This window comes from Zea mays, chromosome 3 (assembly GCF_902167145.1).
Source record: "Zea mays cultivar B73 chromosome 3, Zm-B73-REFERENCE-NAM-5.0, whole genome shotgun sequence".
Taxonomy (NCBI): Eukaryota; Viridiplantae; Streptophyta; class Magnoliopsida; order Poales; family Poaceae; genus Zea; species Zea mays.
Genome location: NC_050098.1, coordinates 36,394,504 through 36,407,252, shown reverse-complemented (window position 1 = coordinate 36,407,252; position 12,749 = coordinate 36,394,504).

Here is a 12,749-nt window from a genome sequence, read left to right as displayed (position 1 = left end):
TTCTTGTTCTCAAAGTGACTTGTAATCAAAGCAAGAGACACCAAGTGTGCGGTGGTCCTTGTGGGGTCTAAGTGACCCGTTTGATTAAGGAGAAAGCTCACTCGGTCTAGGTGACTGTTTGAGAGAGGGAAAGGGTTGAAAGAGACCCGGTCTTTGTGACCACCTCAACGGAGACTAGGTTCTTTAGAACCGAACCTCGGTAAAGCAAATCACTATATTCATCCACTTTATTTCTTAGTTGATTTGTTTTCCCCTCTCTTTTGGACTCGGATTTAATTCTAACGCTAACCCCGGCTTGTAGTGTGTGCTTAAGTTTATAATTTTCAGATTCCGCCTATCCACCCCCCTCTAAGAGACTTTCAATTGGTATCAAAGCGCGGTACTTCATTTAGAGTCTAACCACTCGAAGTGATGTCAGGAGGATCCGCTAAGAGGGAGATGGAAACCGGCGAGAAGGCCACAAGCCACGGGAAGGCTCCATCAAGGGAGTCCGACGCCGAAGGCAAGGAGGAATCCCCTTCCCGCGTCAAGTCGCATCGGAGTGGCGACAAGAAGAAGAAGATGAAGAAAGTGGTCTACTATGAGACCGATTCTTCGTCGCCATCCACATCCCGCTCTGACGCAACGTCCGTCACTTCTAAGCTCCATGAGCGCAAGAAGTTTAGTAAGATCCCCCTACGTTATCCCCGCATTTCTAAACACGCTCCTTTACTTTCCGTTCCATTAGGAAAACCACCATATTTTGATGGTGAGGATTATTCTATGTGGAGTGATAAAATGAGGCATCACCTAACCTCACTCCACGCAAGCATATGGGACATTGTTGAGTTTGGAGCGCAGGTACCAAATGTGGGGGACAAAGATTACGATTCGGACGAGGTCACCCAAATACGTCACTTTGACTCCCAAGCAACTACTATAATCCTCGCCTCCTTGTGTCGAGAGGAGTATAATAAGGTGCAAGGGCTAAAAAGTGCCAAAGAAATTTGGGATGTACTCAAGACCACACACAAAGGAGATGAGGTGACCAAGATCACCAAACGAGAGACGATCGAGGGAGAGCTCAGTCGATTCGTCCTCAACCAAGGAGAGGAGCCACAAGCGATGTACAACCGGCTCAAGACCTTGGTCAATCAAGTGCGCAACCTCAGGAGCACAAAATGGGATGACCATGAGATGGTCAAGGTTATTCTAAGATCCCATGTTTTTCACAATCCTACTCAAGTACAATTAATTCGTGGGGGATCCTAGATACAAATTAATGTCTCCCGAGGAAGTAATAGGAAAGTTTGTGAGCATTGAGTTGATTATCAAAGGCTCCAAACACATCGACGACTTGGAGCAAGGCGGCACCTCCACACCCGAGGTGCAACCCGTCGCATTCAAGGCGATGGAAGAAAAGAAAGAAGACTCCCCATCGACGCCTCCAAGCTCGACAATGAGGAGATGGCGCTCATCATCAAGAGCTTCCATCAAATCCTCAAGCAAAGGAGGGGGAAGGACTACAAACCCCGCTCCAAAAGGGTGTGCTACAAATGTGGTAAGCCCGGTCATTTTATCGCTAAATGCCCAATGTCTAGTGATAGTGACAGGGACAACGACAAGAGGGGAAATAAGAAGGAGAAGAAAAGATATTACAAGAAGAAGGGCGGTGATGCCCACGTGTGTCGGGACTGGGACTCCAATAAGAGCTCCACCGACTCCTCCTCCGACGAGGATGCTGCCAACATCGCCATCAACAAGGGTCTTCTTTTCCCCAACATCGGCCACAAGTGCTTCATGGCAAAGGACGACAATAAAGAAGAAGGTACAATCTAGAACCACCCCCAAGTATACTACATCTAGTGATGAGGGTAGTTCTAGTGATGATGAAGATGATCTACTTACACTTTTTGCCAACCTTAACATGCAACAAAAAGAAAAATTGAATGAATCGATAGGAGCTATTCATGAGAAGGATGAACTTTTGGATAGCCAAGAGGAATTCCTTGTTAAAGAAAACAAGAAGCATGTTAAACTAAAAAATGCTTATGCTCTAGAAGTAGAAAAATGTGAAAACCTGACTAAGGAGCTTAGCATTTGCCATGACTCAATTAATAATCTTAGAAATGAAAATACTAGTTTAAATGCTAAGATTGAAAAATTAAATGAATCAATTTCTAGCCTTAGAACTGAAAATGCTAATTTAATTTCCAAGGCTCAAGATTTAAATATCTGCAATTATTCTATTTCTTGTCTTAGAGATGAAAATGCCATGCTAAAATCTAAGATAAATGTATTAAATGTTTGCAAACCCTTTACATCTACTGTTGATCATGTTTCTATTTGTACTAGATGTAGAGATGTTAATGTTGATGCTATAAATGATCTCCTTGCCTTAATCAAACAACAAAATGATCATATAGCTCAATTAATTGCAAAAATTAATGAGCATGAAATTGAAAATGAAAAATTTAAATTTGCTAGAAGCATACTCTATAGTGGGAGACGCCCTGGCATTAAGGATGTCATTGGTTTCCAACAAGGAAGCAATGTCAAACTTAATGCCCCTAAAAGATTATCTAATTTTGTTAAGGGCAAGGCTTCCATGGTTCAGGATAACGAGGGCTATATTTTATATCCTGCTGGTTATCCCGAACACAAGATTAGGAGAATTTATACTAAGAAATCTCATTCTGTTTCCCATCATGCTTTTATGTATAAGAATGAGGCTTCTAGCTCTAGGCAATCAACCCATGCTAAATTGCCTAAAAAGAAAACTCCTACTGCATCAAATGAACCTAACATTTCATTTAAGACTTTTGATGCTTCTTATGTGCTTACTAACAAATCAGGCAAAGTAGTTGCCAAATATGTTGGGGGCAAACACAAGGGATCAAAGACTTGTGTTTGGGCACCTAAGGTGCTTGTTTCTAACATCAAAGGACCTAAGACTGTTTGGGTACCTAAGAACAAGGCCTAAATTGTTTTGTAGGTTTATGCATCCGGGGCTCAAGTTGGATAATTGATAGCGGATGCACAAACCACATGACAGAGGAGAAAAAGATGTTCTCCAACTATGAGAAAAACAAGGCCTAAGAACCCAAGACCGTTTGGGTACCTAAGGACAAGGCCTAAACTTGTTTTGTAGGTTTATGCATCTGGGGGCTCGAGTTGGATAATTGACAGCGGGTGCACAAACCACATGACAAGGGAGAAAAGAATGTTCTCCTCCTATGAGAAAAACGAAGATCCCCAAAGAGCTATCACATTCGGGGATGGAAATCAAGGTTTGGTCAAAGGACTTTATAAAATTGTTATATCCCCTGACCATTCTATTTCTAATGTTTTTCTTGGAGATTCTAAGACTAAGGGCTTGTTCGGTTCTACCCCAATCCATATGGATTGAGGGGGATTGAGGGGGTTTCAATCCCTAGTAAGTCAAAATCCCCTTCAATCCGTATCAATCCCCTCCAATCCATATGGATTAAAAATAACCGAGCAAGGCCTAATATGGGTTGGCTCTGGCATCGCTGACTAGCCCACATTGGGATGAAGAATCTTCACAAGCTTCTAAAGGGAGAGCACATTTTAGGACTAACAAATGTTCATTTTCAGAAAGATAGGGTTTGTAGCGCATGTCAAGCAGGAAAGCAAGTTGGCACCCATCATCCACACAAGAACATAATGACAACGGACAGGCCACTGGAACTACTCCACATAGATCTATTCGGCTCGATAGCTTACATAAGCATCGGTGGGAGTAAGTACTGTCTAGTAATTGTGGATGATTATTCTCGCTTCACTTGGGTGTTCTTTTTGCAGGAAAAATCACAAACCCAAGATACCTTAAAGGGATTCTTGAGACGGGCTCAAAATGAGTTCGGATTGAGAATCAAGAAGATAAGAAGCGACAATGGGACAGAGTTCAAGAACTCACGAATAGAAGGTTTTCTTGAGGATGAGGGCATCAAGCATGAGTTCTCTTCTCCCTACACATCTCAACAAAATGGTGTAGTGGAGAGGAAGAATAGAACTCTATTGGATATGGCAAGAACCATGCTTGATGAGTACAAGACACCGGATCGGTTTTGGGCGAAAGCAATCAACACTGCTTGCTACTCCATCAACCGGTTATATCTTCATCAAATCCTCAAGAAGACATCTTATGAACTCCTCACTGGTAAAAAGCCCAATGTTTTCATATTTTAGAGTCTTTGGTAGCAAATGTTTTATTCTTGTTAAATGAGGTAGAAAATCTAAATTTGCTCCTAAGGCTGTAGAAGGTTTTTTTTACTTGGTTTTGACTCAAACACAAGGGCATATAAAGTCTTCAACAAATCCACTAGATTAGTTGAGGTTTCTTGTGACATTGTGTGTGATGAGACTAATGGCTCCCAAGTGGAGCAAGTTGATCTTGATGAGCTAGATGATGAAGAGGCTTAGTGCGTCACGCTAAGGAACATGTCCATTGGGAATGCGTGTCCTAAGGAATCTAAAGAGCCCATACAAGCACAAGATCAACCGACATCTTCCAATCAAGCATCTCCACCAACTCAAGATGAGGATCAGGATCATGACAATGAAGATGAAGATCAAGAGGATGAGCCACCTCAAGAGGAGGACAATGATCAAGGGGGAGATGAAGTTGATCAAGACAAGGAAGATGATCAAGAAATACAGGGTCAAAGACCGCCACACCCAAGAGTCCACCAAGTAGGCCTGGGCATTCGGTGTAATCGGTTTTTTCGGTTCGGTTTTTTCGGTGTTGTAGAAGTTCGGTTTACAGACAGAGCAGACCGATCTACGCGTCTCACAAAAGAAAACCGAGCTATTCGGTTTTCAGTTTTTCGGTTCGGAGTTCGGTTTAAACTGAACATCCGAAATCCATCGCAGTAGTCAACAGAGCTACACGCCTACACGTATGGCTGTTTGGTTTATTAGCCACAGCCCACAGCTTATATTATTCACAAAGTGTGCTAAGCAAAGTACTTGAGCATTACAATTTACAACCGAAAGAAACATTTGAGATGTACAAACAAATCAAATTATTAGTCTGTTGGAGACTTGCAGGCGGCTGGAACAAATCGGATACAGCTGGAACAAATCAAATTATTTCAGTTGCAGGCGGCTGGAACAACAAACTTACAAACCGGTAGGGGTAGAACAAATCAAATTATTTTCAGTAGCCCACCGGCCACCGCACTGTCCGCACAGTCGCACAGACACAGTCGCCGCCTCCTCTTGCAGTCTTGCTGCCACAGTAGCCCGCAGGCGTGCGCTCGTGGCCCTCAGCTCGACCGCTCGTAGCCCGCAGGCCGCAGAGCTGCCGCCGCCGCCGGATTGAGGCCTTGCGCACTGGTTGGCGGTTGGCCGCGTGGGGACTGGGGAGCGCCGGAGCGGGGAACTGGGGAAGTGGGGAGTGGGGAGCGTCGCCGCCGGTCTGTCGAAGTCGAATGGATTAGGGTTGGAAGTTGGAACTGAAGGAGGGCCGCGTCGTTGAGCGTCTGGTCTTGGCGTCTTGCCGACTAGGCGACTACCGAGTTGGCGCAGAGAAGTTCTCAGTCGCACGGAGAAGTGGGCTATGGGCTATGGCATATGGGCCGATTACGGTAGAATGGTGGGAGTGGGACGCATGACGCTGATGTTTCGGTTCGGTGTTTTTGTTCGGTGTAAGCCTAAAACCGAGGCCGACACCGAGAACCGAAGTTCTCAGGAATTAAAACCGAACCCGACACCGAACCCCGAAAAACCGAAACTTCGGTGCGGTTTTCAAATTTTCGGTTCGGTAATTCGGTTTCGGCTTAAAAGTGCCCAGGCCTACCACCAAGCAATTCAAAGAGATCACCCCGTTAACTCCATCCTCGGTGACATTCGTAAGGGGGTAACTACTAGATCTCGAGTTGCTCATTTTTGTGAACATTACTCCTTTGTCTCCTTTATTGAGCCATACAGGGTAGAGGACGCACTAAGAGATTCGGATTGGGTGCTTGTGGGGGACAGATATCCCTCGGCCCCACTAGAAGGCTAGAAGGCCTCGCGAAAGGCCTTGGGCCTATTGTTTTGCAAGGCCATCCCTTCGTGGGCTAGGGGAGAAATGCTGGTAGAATGGGCCGACACAGGGAATGAGTGAACGCGGGCCAAGGCGGCTCGTGGGGTTTGAGTGTTATCCATAGCTCTGATCCAATTCTCCCGCGCGACCACCTTGGACATTGAAACCGAATGAGAATAAGTCGGTAATATTGTAGGAAGATAAGTTTAGTCGGTTCACTATTACTTAGGAATACATCATTATCATACATGCATGTAGTGCCCCACGGTCGAATATATAAGGCCTAGGGGGCACCACATCGAGGAGAAGAGTCATTCATCAGCCATCTACTCGGTTCTCTAGCATTCTTCATACTAGAGAATTCCCCTGTAACCTACCACATAAAGATCCACACCAGGAAGTAGGGTGTTACGCCCCTCCAAGCGGCCCGAACCTATAGAAAATTGTCTATCGTCTCTCGTGCGTCTTGCATGAACCATCGAGCTACAATCAGCAACACCGTCCTACCCAAAAGCACCTCAAGGGGTAACCCTGGGTGCGCGGTCGGGCCCCAAACACCGACAGCTGGCGCGCCAGGTAGGGGGTGTGTTGTTGATCCAAGCTAGCTCAATGGCTGTCACCTTCCAGTACAAGATCGCTCTCTGCCCTGGATCCGTGTTCTGCTTCGGGACCATCTCGTCCGTGGCAGACGAAGAAGGAATTCTGCATCGCATAGTGGATCCACCAGAGAAGAAGCCTTCCCCGATAATCTCTGAGAAAGCCGGAACGAGGCAGCAGATAGCGCAACCTCCAGCGCCCCAAGCGAAGACTACCTCTTGCAAATCAAAAGCCGAGAATTCATTTACCCGAAGAACCCCGTTGTCCACCTCATCCATAGAAGACTGTACATGGATTACGAGGAAAAAAGAAGCAAGCAGGATGGAGGCCCGTCAAGCTGCTCTTTCGGCACCTTCGCCCTCAAAGAAGGACAGAAAGAAATTCGTCACCACAGCGACTCCTTTCTACCCCGATGTCCTCTTCATCAGGGGGTGAGTAGAATCATCTCCCATCTCCGACGACGAGCCAACCATGGCTGGGGAAGAACCTCCTCAGCGAGAAGCTCACCGATGGAGGAACCGACGCTGGAACATTCGGCAACATCACGAAGCTAGGGAGCGGGACCCGACACAGTCTGTATTCCAAGATGAAGTCTCAGAAGTAGGAGAAACTCCTGACGAGCGAGTCTTCAAAGAAAGGAGGAACTCTCGCCGACGTGATCGCGGGCAAGCTCAAGAGCAAGCTGAGTAGGATGCGAGGTTATGCCGAGAGAACCCTCTCTTTGCGTGAAACCTGAACCCTGACTTCGCTCGCGCAATGAACACACCAAGTGAAGTCGGAGGAGTGTTGGCTCGGATAGCTGATGGCCTCCCTCGGACTCCAGACGCTGAAGGCTATCGGTGGCTGCTCGCTCGGGCGGCTAATCATCTTCTACCCCTCGCTCATCCCCCAAGCGTTCTGCAGCATGCCATCAACAGTCGGTGGGACGCATGGAGCTCCATCAATGCTTCACGCGAACGACGACATGAGAATGAGATACGGCGCCGAGAGGAGTACGATCGAGACCATGGCATTCCGACACGAAGTCAGGCCACTAGAGTTGAGTCGACAACGGCTTCAACTGGTGGCACTACCCAGGGACGGTCGAGACAACACATCAGCAACTCCCCTCCCCGGGACCGGCACCACAGTCGTCGATAGGAGGACACATGTGTGGTATCTGCACTTACTCCGCGTCTCAGGGCCATCAAATGGCCCCCAAACTTTAAGGTCTCCAACATCGACAAATACGAGCCTAAGCAGGACCCGGGAGGCTGGTTGGCCATCTATACAACCGCTGCCCGGGCGCTGGGGCAACTGAAGGTGCAATGACTGCGTACTTGCCCATCGTCCTTGGGCAAGATGCATTGCAATGGCTACGACACCTATCGAGGCACTGCATCGATGATTGGAGCGACTTCAGTCGGCGTTTTATCGCCAATTTCCAATCCCTCTCCGACAAGCCGGTGCAGCTGTGGGACCTCAAATCCATCAGGTGCTAGGGGGATGAAACACTTCGGTCGTACCTCAAAAGGTTTCAGACCATGAGATATCGCATCCCCGAGGTCGCTGAGGCAGCAGTGATTGAGGACTTCTATCGGGATCCAATGACTCGGCCTTCGTCCGAGCCAAACTGTAAAAGGCGCCGATCACCTCCAAGCAGCTGTTCCGGGAAGTGGACCTCTACATCACCGCTGACGAATGGGCTCAGGACCTCATCGGGGGAGCGAAGCCTGCTCCGTCTGCACCGCGGCGTGACGCGAACCAGCAAACCGACAAGTGTTGGGAGAAGAGGCCTCGTGAAGAGGTCCATGCCGATGGACCACCTGTCTCTCGTGCCCGAGGTGCGCCCCGCGGAGGCGAGCAGACACTGGACGACATCCTCGATGCCTAGTGCTCGTATCACAAGGATATGCGCCACACCTTGCGGAACTGCAGAGACTTCAAACATTCCGTCAGGAATGGCCGACCCTTCCAACCTCTACCACCTCCCCCACCGCGAGGAGGGCCCGGTGAACCTTAACGACCTCAACAACAGGAAGGGGGAGAAGGTGGAGCATTCCCGCGCGTCGACGGAGAGGTCAACGTCATATTCGGAGGACATGGGTCGCAAGAGAACAAAAGGCAACAGAAGCTCAGCGACCGACAGATACTGATGGCAACCACCAGTGCCCCTACCCCTTATCGGTGGTCAGAACACCCAATCACCTTTACCCGGGCGGATCAGTGACTCAACTTCGATCATCCAAGCAAGTACCCGCTCCTTGTCGATCTAGTGATCCGAGAGAGCAGGGTAAAGAAAGTATTAGTGGACGGGGGAAGCAGCATCAACGTCACCTTCCCCCGGACACTCTTGGGCTTGGGAGTTGCACTCAAAGAGCTCCACGAGTCGGACACTCCTTTCTTTGGCATTGTGCCGACCGAAGGAGAATACCTGCTCGGACATGTTGTTACCTTTGGAACTCCAGAAAACTACAGAACCGAGTTCCTGAGGTTCGAGGTGGCAAGCTTCGACTACGTATACAATGCCATCATCGGCAGGCCAGGATTGGCGAAATTCATGGCCATTCCGCACTATTCGTACATGATATTGAAGATGCCAGGGCCACAAGGGATCATCACCGTGCGCGTTGACTTCCAAGGCACCATGGAATGTTTCCGAGTAGCCATCCAGGTGGCCCTCACTACTAAACCACCGACGACTTTCTCCATGCAGGCAAACTCAAAGCCTGAGGGAGACCTTGCGATACCTGCGAACAAAGCTCAAGCTATGACCTCTATGCGGCCGACTGAGGAGACGAAAAGGATCAACCTTGGGTTCGCTGATGAACGCAAGACTACCATCATCAGCTCCAGCCTGGATGACAAATAGGAAAGTGTGCTCATCCTATTCCTACAAGATAACTGAGACGTATTCGCATGGCAGCCTACGGATATGCCGGGAGTCCCAAGAGAACTGGCCGAGCATAAACTGAAGGTCTATCCCCAAGCAAGGCGGATCCGACAAAAACTGCGTCGTTTCACGCCTGACAAAAGAGAGGCTATTCGTGCCGAGTTAGCTCACTTAGTCACAGCAGGGTTCATTAGAGAAGTACTTCACCCTAAGTGGCTATCAAATCCTATTCTTGTACTTAAAAAGAATAAAGTGGATTGGCGCATGTGCGTCGACTATATAGATCTCAACAAACACTGTCCGAAGGATCCCTTCGGACTCCCTAGAATAGATCAGGTGGTTGATTCGACCGCTGGATGTTCTATGTTGTCCTTCCTAGACTGCTATTCTGGATACCATCAGATCATCTTAGCAAAAGAAGATGAGGAAAAGACTGCATTCATTACACTGTTTGGAGCTTTCTGCTGTACCTCCATGTCGTTCAACCTCAAGAACGCAGGATCGACTTATTAGAGAGCTATTCAAACATGCTTAGCCGATCACTGGGGCAAGCAGATAGAAGCTTATATTGATGATGTGGTGATCAAAACAGAAAACTCAGAAAACTTCATTGAAGATTTGCAGCTGGCCTTCAACAGCCTAAGGCGATACCGGTGGAAGCTCAATCCAGAGAAATATGTTTTCGGAGTACCAGCAGGGAAGTTACTCGGATTCATTGTCAGCCACCGAGGAATCGAAGCTAACCCAGAAAAAAATCAAAGCCATCATGAGAATGGAAGCGCCATGATCACAGAAGAAAGTGCAGAGGCTTACTGGATGCATGGCAGCCTTGAGCAGGTTCATATCAAGGCTAGGCGAAAAGGGCCTACCGTTCTACAAATTGCTCAAGAAGGTGGACAAGTTTCAGTGGACCACAGAAGCACAGGAAGCTCTAGAAGCATTGAAAAAGTTCATGAGCACACCATCAGTACTCAAGCCGCCATGCCGAGCCACACCAAATCAGCCGGTAGAAGATCTGTTGTTATACATCTCCTGCACGACTCACGTGGTGAGTACCGCGTTAGTAGTCGAGCGGGTGGAGGAAGGACACACATATCCAGTACAACATCTGGTTTACTTCATCAGCGAAGTTCTGGGACCCTCTAAAAAGAAGTATCCCCAAGTTCAAAAACTATTGTACGCGGTACTTCTAACCGCTTGTAGGCTCCGTCACTACTTTGACGACCACAAAGTCATAGTAGTCATCGGCTTTCCAATAGGGGATATTCTTCACAACAAGGAAGCCATCGGAAGGATAGCCAAGTGGGCCTGCGAGCTAGGAGCTCATGACATAGAGTTTCGGCCTCGCACGACAGTAAAAACTCAAGCACTAGTTGACTTCGTATCAGAATGGACTGAACAACAAGTTCCTGACAACCCAGAGGCTACTGAAGTATGGCGAATGTATTTCGATGGCTCGCTGAAACTGTAGTGAGCAGGCGTAGGGATCCTCTTCATCGCTCCAAGAGGCGAACAACTCAAGTATGCACTTCAACTATTATTCCCAGCGTCAAATAATGCAGCAGAATATGAAGCACTGATCCACGGATTGAACATTGTTGTGTCACTGGCGTTAAGAGGTTGATGGTATTTGGAGATTCACTAGTGGTCACAAGCCAGATAAATAAGGACTGGGATTGCTCGACTGATTCCATGGGCAAGTACTATACGGCCGTCCGAAAATTAGAAGACAAGTTTGAAGGGTTGGAATTCCATCACATGGAAAGAGACCGCAACGCAACAGCAGATGCGTTGTCGAAGCTGGGATCTAGTCGAGCCCAGGTCTCACCCAGAATCTTCGTCCAGGAAGTATTACACCCAAGTATTCCCTCAGATCAGACGGAAGAATGCAACACCTTGAGCCAACCTAGAGTCGGACCCTGATGACTGAAGACAGCCTATCATCAGGTACATAAAGAATGAAGAAGAACCAGATGATAAAGCTGCAGCAGAATGCATCGTGAGACAGTCGGCCCACTACACCCTCATAGAGGGTGCACTGTATGGAAGGGGTGCAACAGGAGTCCTCATGAAGTGCATTTCCTCGACTACTGGGAAGCAGCTATTAGATGAAATCCACGCCGGACAGTGTGGAATACACGCAGCATCCAGAACTCTGGTTGGGAAAGTTTTCAGGTCTGGTTTCTATTGGCCAACAACAAAGAGTGATGTCGCCGAGTTAGTCCAGAGATGTGAGGCTTGCCAGTTCTTGTCAAAACAACAACATTTACCGACACAGCAGCTACAGACCATACCTGTAACATGGCCATTTGCATGCTGGGGGCTAGACATGATTGGACCCTTCAAGAAAGCTCAGGGAGGCTATACTCACGTGCTGGTTGCCATTGACAAGTTCACCAAATGGATAGAGTACAAGCCTATTACTTCTTTAACATCAGCCAAGGCAGTGGGACATAATATTCAGGTTCGGGATACCAAATAGCATCATAACCGACCTAGGATCCAACTTCACCAGCTCTGAATTCTTTGATTTCTACAAACAACAGAGTATCCAGATCAAGTATGCATCAGTAGCACAACCAAGAGCCAATGGTTAGGTGGAAAGGGCCAATGGAATGATACTGGAAGCACTCAGGAAGAAAGTGTTCGACAAAAATGAAAAGTTTGCAGGAAAGTGGATCAGAGAATTGTCGTATGTGGTTTGGAGTTTGAGAACTCAACCTAGTCGAGCTCTACATGGAAATACCCCGTTCTTCATGGTCTATGGTTCAGAGGCAGTACTGCCCGTCGACCTCAGGTTCGGGGCACCGAAGCTGGTCTTTGAAAGCATAGCTGAAGCAGAAGCTACCAGGCTAGAGGATATTGATGTGCTGGAGGAAGAGCGATTGAACATAGTAATTCAGTCAGCCAGATACCAGCAGACCTTGAGACGCTATCATGATAAAGTGATACGACATCGATCCTTTGTAGTGGCAGACTTGGTCCTTCGTCGAATTCTAATGGAGGAAGGACGACACAAGTTATCACCACTATGGGAAGGGGCATTCATTGTATCAGAGGTCACTTGGCCGGGATCATACCGGCTTACTCAAATGGATGGCACAGAAGTGGGGAATTTGTGGAACATAGAGCATCTTAGAAAGTTTTACCCTTAGCAAGGCCTCAAAAGCTATCAGAACAACATTGTACTCTGTAATTGGAGAGTCCGTCATCAATAAAGTTTTCATTTTCAAAGGCATTCGAACTATT